Source organism: Lactuca virosa, chromosome 4 (genome assembly GCF_052849685.1).
Source record: "Lactuca virosa cultivar CGN04683 chromosome 4, Lactuca_virosa_CGN04683_v6, whole genome shotgun sequence".
NCBI lineage: Eukaryota > Viridiplantae > Streptophyta > Magnoliopsida > Asterales > Asteraceae > Lactuca > Lactuca virosa.
The window spans coordinates 118005764-118017646 of record NC_136429.1 but is presented as its reverse complement, the minus strand read 5'-3'; positions in this window follow the sequence as shown (position 1 = coordinate 118017646).

Here is an 11883-nt window from a genome sequence, read left to right as displayed (position 1 = left end):
CTTCTCTAAAGATTTATCCTAAGGGTCATCTGCTATATCGTATTTACCTCTCATCTCTTTACATCACATTTCCTTATATGTTTGTTCCTAAGGACTTTTCCTAAGGATCATCGCCTACATCGCATAGACAGTACTGATTCGGGGATTACTCCCCCAATACGTGTCCAGTAAGGGTTAGGGTATCATCGCATGAATACGTAGTTACAACATCGCCTGAACTCGTAATTCATAGTAGGGGTTAGAGTATCATCGCATGAATACATAGTTACAACATCACCTGAACTCGTAATTCATCACCTACAGGTTATGAGCCTACCAGTGTTTCCACATGAATGTCTAGAATAGTCTGTGGTCTCCATCTATACTCTGGTAGATGACTACATTGCCACATCTCCGGTCAAGGTTATGGTATCTCCTCTCATCTCACATCACCTATTTATCATCACCTATCTATCATCACCTAAATTATCATCACCTTTCTATCATCACCTTTTTATCATCAACTAATTATCATCACCTTTCTATCATCACCAATCTATTATCACCTAATTATCATCACCTTTCTATCATCACCTATCTATCATCACCCGTTGCTACCCAATATATATTTTATAAGTATAAAAATACATATACAATTTAAATCACGTAAACATGTATAAATCGTTCATCTAGCATAGATATCAGAAACACATATAATATGCACACATAACACGTAATTTATATTGAATACTTCATATATATGTGTAAGATGAAAGTAACTATGCACTCACATTAGTAGCGTGATTTGATAGAATCTAACTAGAAACGGTCAGCGGTTTGTGATCGTTGGGCTCAGGAAGGGAATCGGCCTTCGGAAAACCAGAGAGAACGAAAAGAGAAGGTGTAATGAAAGAATGGGTCTCGATTGCTATTTATAGGTTGTTCTGGGCAAGTTCACGTCGTGGACATGACATGTTCATGTCGTGGCACATGGCTGAATCACTTCGTAGGCTTGCCATCTGCGTTCTAGCTTCGAAAGGTGTCTGGATGACATTTCCACGTCGTGAAATACCTAAGTTCACGTTGTGAACTTACATGAGTCAGCCCGTAGCCTTACCACGTGTTTTCTAGCCTCGATTAGTGTCCTTGACTAATTCACGTCGTGGACTTAAGGCAGCTAGGGTTTCTGCCACGTGTCGTGCCCTCAGATAGCTACATCTTCGGAAGATCATAACTTCTTGCATATGAGCTCCATTTTTGACGTTCTTTATATCCACACTTAGGTGGAGACGTACTCTAAAACTTTCATTTAGATCACTAAGGCTAAAAAATACTTTATCATAAACTCACTTTTTACGATTCCTAGTGTTGTGTCGGTTTTGTCGCGAAACTTCGACATGTCATAACTTCTTCGTTATAACTTGGATTTCGGCGTTCTTTATATGTACCGAACCTTTGTCACATATACTATAACTTGATTAAGATTATTTATTCTAAATAATCTTCTATCAAAAATTCATTTTTTGACGCTTATTGTCTCTAAATTGACTAGCCCGAATATGCGGGCGTTACAGTTATCTCCCCCTTAGGATGATTACGTTCCGGAATCATCAACGAAATAGGGCTTGTATAATGACTCCATACGTTATATTTTCGTCCTAGGTAACCGTAACTCTTATGTCTTTTCTAATAAGTTTCTAACTCTTGGACATCTTGACTGCAGGCGGTGCTCGATCTTGCACCCGTTCTCTATCTCGCGTTGGACTTTCAATCGTAACCTTCGAGTTACAAAATCAATTGTAACACCCATAAAATTCAAGCCAATTTAAAACATTTTAACCCATTCAAAAACCATTAAGTTATTACAACTTGTTTTCAAAATAGTTTAAACATCAGAGTATCCCCAGAACCAAATCACAAAATCATGAAATATGAGGAGCGGTACGATCACGCCTTTCCCTTGCCACGATCACCTGATGTACCTGAAACAATAAAATGAAAAGCGTAAGCTCGAAAGCTTAGTGAGTTCCCCCAAAATAACTGTACACACATAACCATACACATACAGAAATGAACATCATACTATGGGTCCAATCAACCGTCAGGTTGGAATACCCCAGGCCCTCAACCGTCGGGTTGGAATGCCAACATACTACGAGTCCAATCATCCTCGGGATGGAATACTATCGGCCCACAACCATCGGGTTGGAATGCCCACACACCTATACATACAATAACTACTACGGGTCCAATCATCCCTCGGGATGGAATACCCCAGGCCCTCAACCATCAGGTTGGAATGCCCACCTATTATGAGCCCAATCATCCTACCGGGATGGAATAATCCTGGCCCTCAACCATCGGGTTGGAATGTCCACCTACTATACATACAATAGCTACTATGGGTCCTATCATCCCTCGGGATGGAATACCCCAGGCCCTCAACCATCAGGTTGGAATGTCCACCTACTATGAGTCCAATCATCCTACCAGGATGGAATACTCCTGGCCCTCAACCATCGGGTTGGAATGCCCACATACTAGCAAACATGTACACCTATTAAATAATCATATAACAGTCAACAAGACAACATACTAGGGCCCTATCATCCTACCGGGATGGAATACCCTCTACTACTGCTCAACACGTGCACATATAACAGGTAATCTCCTACCAGCATACAGACAGTCAGACCAACTACAGGTCACTAAGCATAGCCACATCCAATCTACCAGAATACCGATCTAACAGAGCATACCATCATATAGCCATCCTATCTACCAGGATGCCAACTAACAGAACATACCATCATGTTAGAACTAATTTCTTTTAGGATCGTATGATTCTATGCAAGCTATTGATTATGATCGTAATAAATAACACAAGAATGGCACTGAATATGTCGTATGATTAATGCTTTAACACCTCAGAAGAGCTCGATAAAGAACTTCAACTGTAGAGGTGTTTAGGGTTACAAGTAATCAACGTGATGAACAACTATTGATATACGCATACATGCATGCATATTTATAGTATAACCCTAATAGCTAATCTAGATAACAACGAAACTAATCTAGATAATCACGGATGGACAGGCCCAATCCGGATACAAAACTTATGGCCCAAGACGCAACACAAATGGACTCAACAATCTCCCCCTTTGCGTCTTTGGTGCCGAAACCTCATTCCTTCTTAACAACAGAAGGCTTCTTCACAGTTTTGAACACCTTCGGTATAATGGCTAACAGATGATGGCGAAAAGTAATGTACCACCGAAGCATGTCAGTAAAGTTCTTCTTATCAGCCGCTGAGTTCTGCTTGCATCGGTGTATGATGTTGATGATATGCTCCAAGCAGTCTGTTGAAAAGAGATGCTTGTCAACCAGAGCAAACAGAAACCTGTGAGCTTCACCTTTTGTGAACATGACAGTAAGATTTGTTGAATCTATCTGTCCCATTTTCATCTTGTTTACATCACTAGGTTTAGGCGTTGTCTTCACAGTCGGCTTCTTGTTCATCACCTTTGCTATCTTCTGATCCATAGTTGCAATTTCATGGATATAGGAGGCCAACATTCGCTTCAGATGTTCTAATATAGGCTTATACTCCTTAGGATCAGAGAACAGAATGTTGTACAGCAAAATCCAATCATGAGGATTGAGATTGGGAAGATCTGCTAGAGAGATGATTGACACTGTGTTTGCTGAACCACGAGTGATCTTGAAACTAACGTTAGTAAATCTCCCAGCAGGCGAAGGTTTCAGTACTTTGACTGTAATAATTTTCTGTGCGCTCCAAGTCAAGTACTGTGGTTGACCATACTTCAAGTAGAAATCAATCAATTCCCTATCAACCTTCGGGTGAGGAAAAGGAACCTCAGCAGTCGCCTCAAAGCAATGAAACGTAAAAGCTTTCCTGGTAATAGGCATATCGAACTGCGAGTCCTTAGAGTTATCACAGTCAAACGAAGCAACTGGTTCCAACCAATAAACAGAAGGAAACTCAATCGCCTGATTGATAAATGTATCTCTGGTCCATTCAGGAAACAAAGCCTTCTTGCATTTCAAGGCATCCTCTTCTTCTTTGTTTTTCCTTTCCCTCTCCTCTGCTTCCTTAGCCACTTTCATCGTTACATCCAGCTCTCTGTCTCTCTTCTTTCGTTTGAGAGCTTCGGCTATGGTTTCTTCAACATCACTCTCTCTTTCATCATTAATCTCCTTTGGTTTTGATTGAGAACCAAAACCTGAAGCTAAATTAACCTTCGGTTCTGTTGTGACTTTCGGTTGTGCACCTTCTGTTTTCACAATCAGTCTCGGTTGAACAACTCGACGAGCACTACTCTCTCCCCCTTGTTTTGGAGGTACGACCCCCTCCGAAACACCTTTCATTTCACTTAATATGGAAATAGCAGGGAGGAGTTTGAAGGTAAGATAATTGCGAATAGTAAGAGTCAGGATTGGATCATGAGCTTCAATCAAGTTTGTCAACAAATCCTTCACGTCACCGGCACAGCTTTTATACACAGCCCTTTGAGTTTTTAACAAAGAAATTTCTTTCTCTGCTTGAGCCAGCTGCACCTTTTGAACATCAATGGTTGCTTTACGTTTAGCCAGATCCTCCTTCAAGGCACTCTCAGTTGCCAGAGCATCAAAACGAGAATCCACTGATTGTAAAAAAGAAGTGGTCTCGGTTTGAAGCGATGAGCGTACAGCTTCGAACTTAGTGCTCTCATCTTTAAGGGACTTAGAAAAAGATTCCACTGAGGATTGTACCTTCGCAAAATTGGTGTCAGCATGAGCTTTCAACGAATCAAGGAAAATCTGAGTTGTGTGAACAACCTCAGTAACCTCTGCTGCGGCCTTTTGACAAGTAGAGGTTGACTCATCAACTGTCTTAGTAGATTTGTCAATGGCCTGTGTATACTGCTCAACAGCTGTCTCCAAAAAGGCTTTAAGAACTATACCACCATAGGCTTTGCTGTCTTCAAGCAATCGATCCAACTTTTCATTTATGCCCTGTATATGTTGACTTGTGACAGGAACATCAGCATCATCATCAGTCGGAAGCCTGTAAGGACTGAAGTAGGTGGAATCAAAGTCCTCATCGTCTCCCCCAAGAGTAGCACCAGAATCAGAGGAATTGGTTGGTGAAGGAGGTTTGGTGATGATAGGAGTTTCCGTTGCAGTAGTACCCCTATATCAGATACATTGACTTCCACTGTGGGGTTGGGAATGGTAGTGGTTGTGGATTCTGTAAGGATTTGAGATGATAAAGGAATTGTGGAAAAAGGAACAGAAGTAATGGGCGGTGGTGGTGGACTAGTTTCTGAAGTTGTGATGGGTGGAGTTACAATAGGAATAGAGAGAGGAATAGTCTGTTTCGGTGATTGGGGTGGAGTTGGAACTCGGTTGTGATTTGGAGATTCTGGTGGAGTGGGTGAACGTGGAGGAGTGTTCTCTCTAGGTGAGACATGATGAACCTCTTCTTCCGTACTCTCCTCATCGTCTTGTTCTGAGCTTGGAGGAGTGGGACTCTTAGACCTGCGAGCCATCTTCTTTATCTTCTTCTTCTTCGGTTGAGAAGAATCCCCGTCACCAGACTTGCATTTTGTAGACTTATAGGACTTGGACTTTTTGTCCTCAGTGGGTTCTTTCTTGGAAATTCTCTTTCCTCTGTTGTTAGGTTTATCCAATGCATCCAGGGCAGCCTGTTGTTCTGGAGAAAGAACTCTCGGTCCGGTAGGAGGAAGTTTCCTATAGTCAGCCATAACATTGCTCTTTTCTGTAACACCACGATACATCGATTCAGGAATAGATCCATTATGAGGGAACTTGATTGGGTCCGAGAGGATTATCTTCTTTGTGTGGAAAGTAGCGATAGATGCAAGCAAAGCATCCTTCATAACAGGAATCTCCAAAGAATTGATTGCTTTCCTCGTAATTAAAGTCCAAAATCTTCCACAAGAGACTTCAGAATGCCTCGTGGACGTGTTGAGGCTCTGCACCACCTAAGACCAGATTATAGACCCATAATCGAGATTGAGCCCATTGTAAAGACCATAAAGAAGGGTAAGAAAACCCTTGCTTGTGCCGTCTGAACCCCCACTTCTTTCTGCCAAACCCTTAATCAGTAGGGTGAGCAATCCATTCCACTGAGAGGGTAAACAATATTTCTTCACTTTGGTAATAGTGGTTAGCACATCGGTATATCCCATCTCGTACATCATCGAAAATAACAGAGACGTTGTGATAAAGTCCGGCGAGATGACAGAATTATCAGTGGCAAGATTCAAAAGCGAACAGAACTTTATCTTTGAAATCGATGCCTTCTTATCATGGATGACAAAGTAGATTCGTTCTTTGTTTTTATCATAAGACGTCGTGGAATAAACCTGTGATAATAGCGACATTGGTACTGCTTCAACCTGGGTTAGGGCTAAAACCAGGGGGAATATTTCAAACATTCCACAACATGCAGCATATATGAATCATACAAGAACGGATTAAGTTCGATGATCATATTTTGGTTAGGCTTAATGGTGAGCAAGGATGATGATGCCGTCTGATCTTGTACTGAGGAAGAAGTCGCCATTGATGAATGAAGAAGGAAGATGAACAGTGTATACTTGTCGTTTAAGTTTGAGAGAATTTAGTGCTGGTAAAAGACAAATAAAACGAGAAACCCTTTATATACCATTGCCAGGAGAGAGAAAACCGTGATGATAATGACGTGATCACTAAAACGTCGCCTGAAAAAGCGCGATGTGACAGTGTGATTACTCCCAGGTATACGTCAGCACGCATGGGTTTAGAGACCGTTCAAATTCACGCGCCTAAATCTTATCTTCAATCGGCGTTTGAAATTCCATGATAACCCCTTGTTTGGCTCCAATAGATAGACCAAAATTCAAACCAATCAGTAACCAGAATGTGGGAAAATTGAAATTTTCGTGCATTAGAGTGACAAAGATAAAGAAATAAAGCAAATGTGTATGGAATGTGAGTGATGTCTTATGTTAGACAAAAAGCAGAGGATTCCGGGCAAGAATCACTTCCTTCAAAGTCAAGAGAGACTTGAAGTGCTTGAGTGGTTTCCCGAAAAATACGATCAACTGTTTGTTAATAAACATTGAAAGGCTTCTTTTAATCATAGGCTTAGGGTAGCTTATCTTCAACCGAACTTCGAGTCTTAACATAAAACCGAACGTTGGAAGAAGTACCTGTGAGACCGATGTGGTCTGTTGAACAGGTAGGTTGGATATATTATTTAGTGACTATAGAGAAGAAGCAGAAATCTAAAAAAAAAAAAAATTAAATTGGATCTCTTTGGGAAGAAAAGCCTTGGTAGTAGACAATTTCATAAAAGATCACACAAAATTAAAAGGAGATTTCATTAGGTAACCAGTAAGTTCTTGAATAATTAATTCACCGTCAATTCATTATTGGCGTTGGATGTTGGGTTTCACTCAGCACGTGGTATACGTATCTAAGATCACAAACACAGATGTTGTGTAACCATAAACCTCAGTGGTAGGAACCGAGAGTCTCAAGGGTTACAATGGTGAACCGAGAGTAAATGGAGAATATAAGGGAGGTGGCTAAAGAACCGAAAGTACCTTCTGCTAGATAGATATGACATAGCAGAAAAACTCTTAACTCATATGAGAAGAGAAAGGTAGCTCTAGACTGAGTAGATGTGATCAGCCTTATTGGGAAGAAACGATAGGTATAGATCGAATCATTAAGGCCTGCTCAAAGTCGTAGAGGCTTAAGTCAACATGCAGCAGCATGCTTCTAGGGACCCTTAACTAGTTCTTATTGAAATTAAATGTACCTGCCTTAGATCCATATTCTGTTGTACTGGTACTCATATCACCTAAGAAGATCAAAGAAACACACCACACAAACCAAACAGACAAACAAACGAGACACAAAAAAATTTTGTGAATTTTTGAATTTTTCTGAAAAAGAATAAAAACAGAAAGATAAAATATTTTTGGATTTTTGAAATTTTCTGAAAAAGAATAAAAACAGAAAGATAAAATTATTAAGTTTAAATCAAATAAAAGACATGAGAAAAGAATGTACAAGATATACAACCGAAACCTTATCTGAAATGAGTGAAGCGAAATAGACCGAGCGTTCGGTTCATTTCGGTTCCTTAAAATTCTAGAGCCGAAATAGACCGAGCGTTCAGTGCATTTCGGTTCCAGAAAATTACGGAGCCGAGATAGACCGAGCGTTCGGTTCATTTCGGTTCCTTAAAATTCCAGAGCCGAAATAGACCGAACGGTAGGTTCATTTCGGTTCCCGAAAATTATGGAGCCGAAATAGACCGAGCATTCGCTCCATTTCGCTTGTCTAATTTTTAGTGAGAGATTTGAGGATTCGGTACCGACTCTCCTTCCATCATGCCCAAGCCTTGTAAGATTTTGTTAAATGTAGCTTCAGGTAAGGCTTTAGTAAAGATGTCAGCCAGTTGATCAGCAGATCGAACAAAGTGTACTTCCACGTTCCCATCTTCTACATGATCCTTGATGAAATGATATCTAAGTGCAATGTGCTTGGTTTTTGAGTGTTGCACTGGATTGTGACAAATCCTAATTGCACTTTCAGAGTCGCAATAGAGAGGAATCTTCTTCATACTTAGCCCATAGTCTCTCAGTTGACTTTGAATCCATACCACTTGAGAGGTGCAAGATGCTGCAGCTATATACTCAGCTTCGGCCGTGGATAGTGAAACACAGGTTTGTTTCTTGGATTGCCAACTAACAAGTTTCCCGTCAAGAAATTGACATCCACCTGTAGTGCTCTTTCTGTCCAGTCCACATCCTCCTAGATCATCATCAGAAAAGGCTTGAATGAAGAATCCAGATCTTGCAGGATACCAGAGACCGAGAGATGAAGTTCTCTTCAGATATCGAAAAATGTTCTTCACAGCTATCATGTGAGGTTCTCTTGGATTGGCTTGAAACCTGGCACAATAACAAACAGAAAACATAATATCTGGTCTACTAGCTGTTAGATACATAAGGGACCCTATCATTTGACGATAAAGTGTTATGTCCACAGCAGGTTTTTCCAGAGACGGGGTTAGCTTAGTGCCAAATGCCATAGGAACCTTCACTTTTGAATCACCCTTCATTCCGAATTTCGTCAGTAAGTTCTTGGTGTATGCCTCCTGGTTTATAAAGATACCTTCTGGTCCCTGTCTAATATTTAAACCAAGGAAAAAATTAATTGGACCCATTGCGCTCATTTCAAATTTAGTCTCCATCAACTTTCTGAATTCAACAGTTAAGCTGGGATTCGTAGAGCCGAAGATGATATCATCAACATAAATCTGAACAATCATTAAATGTTCGCCTTCCTTCTTACGAAAGAAGGTTGGGTCAACCGAACCTTGTTTAAATTTTGACAATTTCAAGAAGCGAGTTAGCGTTTCATACCAGGCCCTCGGTGCTTGTTTTAGCCCATAGACAACTTTCTCTAGCACATAGCAATGATCAGGGTATTTTTTTCATTCACAAAACCAGGCGGTTGCTCAACGTAGACTGTTTCTTCTAATTCTCCATTCAAGAAAGCGCATTTGACATCCATTTGGAAAACTTCAAAGTTTTTATGAGCAGCATATGCCAGGAAGATTCTGACAGATTCTAACCTAGCTACTGGAGCGAAGGTTTCCTCGTAATCTATCCCCTCCTCTTGACAGTATCCTTTTACCACCAACCGAGCCTTGTTACGAATGACATTCCCCTCTTTATCTAACTTATTTCTAAACACCCATTTCAGGCCAACAACAGAAGCATCTTTCGGTGTAGGAATCAACCTCCAAACTCGGTTGCGTTCAAACTCATGGAGCTCATCCTGCATTGCTTGAACCCAATCAGAATGATCAAGTGCAGCATTTACAGTTTTCAGCTCAATTTTGGAAATAAACGAATTAAACATACAAAATTCAACTTTAGAGAATAATGCAGTTTGTTTCGCCTTCAGTTGAGATCGAGTAAGAACACTTTCTGAAGATTCACCAATAATTTGTTCTTTGGGATGGTCCTTCGTACATTTCACTAATGGAGGATAGTTTGGATCATATTCTGGATTCAATTCAGCTTCTACTTCTATTTCAACTTCCGATAGATCACCCTCGCCTTCGTTAGTAGAATTCTCACTCTCTTTCTCCTTCTCCCCCTCGACTGGCGAAGTGTAATCTCTTTCAGCATCAGAGTCTGCATTTCCTGTGGAAGTTGGTTTCTCCCCCTCGATTGAACTAGCACTTGTTGGTTTTGGATCAGTACTTGTCCCTTCATTCTGATCTTTAGGAGTTGGGGTGGGAATTGGATTCTCCCCCTCAACAGAGACTTCGGTTGCCTTTGATGCTGTCGAGCTCTCCCCCTTGAACGTTGAATCTTTGGTTGGAGAGTCAGTTGATGACGTAGCTTCTTTAGGTTCACTTTCCATCTCTTTAGCAGCTTCGTCTATGACCTTCTTGAGATTATCGATTTTGTTATCTGCTGCTTTCGCTTCTGAATGAATCGCTTTCTCTGGTTCATCAAACAAACGAATGTATTCTTCGAACAGATTGGATATTGGAACCGAGACTTGTCCAGATTCTGGGAATATGTCACCTAAGTCACTTTTAGTCCTTTGAACCTTATTCATATAATTGTCATCAAAGGTGACATAATAAGTTTCTTCAAGCTTTTTGGAGCGTTTATTCAACACCCTGTATGCTTTTGATGACAGAGAGTAACCCAGAAATATGCCCTCATCGGCTTTAACATCAAACTTATTTCGGTTCTCTTTAGAATTAAAAATAAAGCACCTTGAATCGAAGATGTGGAAAAATTTGACATTCGGTTTCCTATTGTTTAAGATCTCATAAGGAGTTATGGAGAATCTCTTGTTGAGCAAGGACCGATTCTGAGTATAGCAAGCAGTGGCAATTGCATCAGCCCAGAAGTATAATGGTAAGGAAGCGAAACTGAGCATGGTTATAGCTGCTTTACATAACGAACGGTTTCGTCTTTCAACAATCTCATTCTGCTGTGGTGTATAAGGGGCGGAGAAATTGTGATTTATCCCCTTATCAGCCAGAAAGTCCTTAAAATACTTGTTCTTGAATTCCAGACCATTGTCACTTCTGATGTTTCTCACCGTATTCCTCAGTTGCACTTCCACTTGCTTGATGAATGCCTTCAGTTTGGGAGTGGCATCTGATTTCTGCTTAAGAAAGAAAACCCAAGTGAAGCGTGAAAAATCGTCTATTATAACAAGAATGTACTTACTTCCACCGATACTCTCTATAGCAGAAGGTCCACACAAGTCAATGTGTAATAGTTCAAGTGCTTCCACAATCTTAGTATTGATGCGTGTAGGGTGGCTTCTTCTGCTCTGTTTGCCCATCTCACATGCAGCACATAGATGCTCCTTATCGAACTTGAGAAGAGGAAGGCCTCGAACATGATCACCAAGCACCAATTTGTTGATGTCTTTGAAGTTTAGATGCGATAGACGTCGATGCCATAACCAGCTTTCATCAGTGTTTGCCTTTGACAGCAGACAAATTGTTGGTGTACCTCGAATTGGGTTTAGATTCAGAGGATACATCTCTCCTTTACGTGCAGATTTCAGCAGAACCTTTTTGGATTGTTTGTCAATAATCTCAGACCCCTCATCATCAAATGATACCTTCATACCTGTGCCCACAACTAATTGGGACACGCTGATGAGATTGTGTTGCAATCCTTCCACGTAGGCCGCTTTCCTTATTGAGAAGTCTCCATTGGTTATCATTCCATATCCCTTAATCGTTCCATAGGAATTGTTTCCATACTTTACAGAACCACCATCTTTCAGGGACCGAAACTCCCTTAGCTCTTCCTTCCTCCCTGTCATGTGACG